A 2,500-nucleotide genomic window follows, 5' to 3' on the forward strand; every position below is an offset into this window, starting at 1 on the left:
GGCCACGCACGCGCACACACACTCACACCACTCACTCGCAGGCTGCCACACCTGCCCCTACCCTCAGGCACACACACACACACACACACACACACACACACACACACACACTTGTTTTTACTGGCTGATTGAGCAAGCAAGCCCGGAGGGTCCTCAGCTTCCACACAAACAAACACACACACACACACACAGGGACCCAGGTGAATTAGCAGAAGGCAGGAGGGGCAAGATACACAGAATCTCTCTCTCTCTGTGTGTCTCTCCCTCTCTCTGTCTCTCTGTCTCTCTCTCTCTCTCTCTCTCTGTCTCTCTCTCTTTCACACACACACACACACACACACACACACACACACACACACACACGGTGGAAGGCAAGTGCGGTGTTGGATGAGGATGGAGTGTTCAGGCCAGCCTGGGCTCGGTGCAAATGGAGAGAGGCTCTCCCGTCCCGTGTCCCGTTGCTAGCTAACTCAGCAGGGTGGTGCCGAGGTGCCCAGCGTGGTGTGCCCTGTCTTAGGGCTCCAGGAGCCTCCCGTGAGAGGGCAAGCCTGTGAGAGGACGAGGGTGGGCTCCTTGGGGGGTTGTGGGGTTTGGATGGCGCTGGCCTGAGCCTGGGTCGCCGTGGCCGTGGCCAAAAGGGAGAGAGAGACAGAGGGGAGTCCAAAAAGCCTACAGCACCCGGTATTCCCAGGCGGTCTCCCATCCAAGTACTAACCAGGCCCGACCCTGCTTAGCTTCCGAGATCAGACGAGATCGGGCGCGTTCAGGGTGGTATGGCCGTAGACGAGGGCGGGCGGCGCCGACAAGCCCCAAGAGCCTGCTGCGCTCTCGCTCGCTCGCTCACTCGCCCGCCCGACGCCCGACGCCCGATGCCCGACGACGACGACGAGCTCACACGAGCCCCGAGACCAGAGCCCAGCCCCCAGCCGACAGACACACACCACACAGCGACACGCCCGCCCCTCAGCCCGGCCCGAGCCCCACCCACACGACACGCCCCAGCCCACCGTGCCTCCTCGCTTCTTCGCGCTGCCTGCCTCACGCTGCCTACAACCTCCCCCAGAGCCCCCACCAGCCCTCCTCTGCCTGCCCTGGACGCACCACGGGCCCAGCCAGTGAGTGCCAGCCTTGGCCGCACACACATCTCCCCTCCTCGCTTCTTCTCCCCTCCCTCCCCTCCTGGACGGTTCCATGGGCTTCCTGCAACAGCGCCCTCACCCACCCGTGACTTCCCCTTCCACCCACCCGAGGTCCCTCCCAGCTTCTGGAATCCTGACCCACCCTGGACCTCGGACGTTCCGCCCCACCTCGCCGACTGGTCCACCCACCCACCTACCCACCCACCGTGCCTGTGCCCAGGCACGCAAGGGAAGTCAACCCACTGTGGATGGATACATGGATACATGGATACATGAATGGATGGGTGGATGGATGGATGGATGGATGGATGGATGGATGGCATCCCAGCCCACCTGGGACACGCACAGCCACACCCATCGGCACAGGCTAGCCCAAGAGGCACGCACTGCACTGCCCTTGCCCTCCCTCCAGAGCGCAAGCACACACCACACCCGGACAGGCACACAAACTCGCCCCCTACCCACCCACGCACCCACGGAAACAGACACATGTCAGGGCACTGCAGCTTGCGCACCCGGACAAAAAAGGAGGACGGCTAGACGGTGCAGGCAACACACAGACACGGCCACGCACGCGCACACACACTCACACCACTCACTCGCAGGCTGCCACACCTGCCCCTACCCTCAGGCACACACACACACACACACACACACACACACACACACTTGTTTTTACTGGCTGATTGAGCAAGCAAGCCCGGAGGGTCCTCAGCTTCCACACAAACAAACACACACACACACACACAGGGACCCAGGTGAATTAGCAGAAGGCAGGAGGGGCAAGATACACAGAATCTCTCTCTCTCTCTGTGTCTCTCCCTCTCTCTGTCTCTCTGTCTCTCTATCTCTCTCTCTCTCTGTCTCTCTTTCACACACACACACACACACACACACACAAGGTGGAAGGCAAGTGCGGTGTTGGATGAGGATGGAGTGTTCAGGCCAGCCTGGGCTCGGTGCAAATGGAGAGAGGCTCTCCCGTCCCGTGTCCCGTTGCTAGCTAACTCAGCAGGGTGGTGCCGAGGTGCCCAGCGTGGTGTGCCCTGTCTTAGGGCTCCAGGAGCCTCCCGTGAGAGGGCAAGCCTGTGAGAGGACGAGGGTGGGCTCCTTGGGGGGTTGTGGGGTGTGGATGGCGCTGGCCTGAGCCTGGGTCGCCGGGTTGCCGTGGCCGTGGCCAAAAGGGAGAGAGAGACAGAGGGGAGTCCAAAAAGCCTACAGCACCCGGTATTCCCAGGCGGTCTCCCATCCAAGTACTAACCAGGCCCGACCCTGCTTAGCTTCCGAGATCAGACGAGATCGGGCGCGTTCAGGGTGGTATGGCCGTAGACGAGGGCGGGCGGCGCCGACAAGCCCCAAGA

The 2,500-nt window shown here is 62.0% G+C and overlaps 2 non-coding genes across 2 annotated transcripts; both read right to left on the reverse strand.

Moving 5' to 3' along the window:
• Window positions 1–664: 664 nt before the first annotated feature.
• n-R5s144 (nuclear encoded rRNA 5S 144) lies at window positions 665–785 on the reverse strand. Its single transcript, NR_046151.1, has one exon. It is a non-coding gene; the product is annotated as a nuclear encoded rRNA 5S 144 (ribosomal RNA).
• Window positions 786–2,349: 1,564 nt separating this feature from the next.
• Window positions 2,350–2,470, reverse strand: Gm25212 (predicted gene, 25212). Its single transcript, NR_046152.1, has one exon. It is a non-coding gene; the product is annotated as a predicted gene, 25212 (ribosomal RNA).
• Between the last annotated feature and the right edge of the window lie 30 nt (window positions 2,471–2,500).

Source organism: Mus musculus, chromosome 8 (genome assembly GCF_000001635.26).
Source record: "Mus musculus strain C57BL/6J chromosome 8, GRCm38.p6 C57BL/6J".
Lineage (NCBI taxonomy): Eukaryota > Metazoa > Chordata > Mammalia > Rodentia > Muridae > Mus > Mus musculus.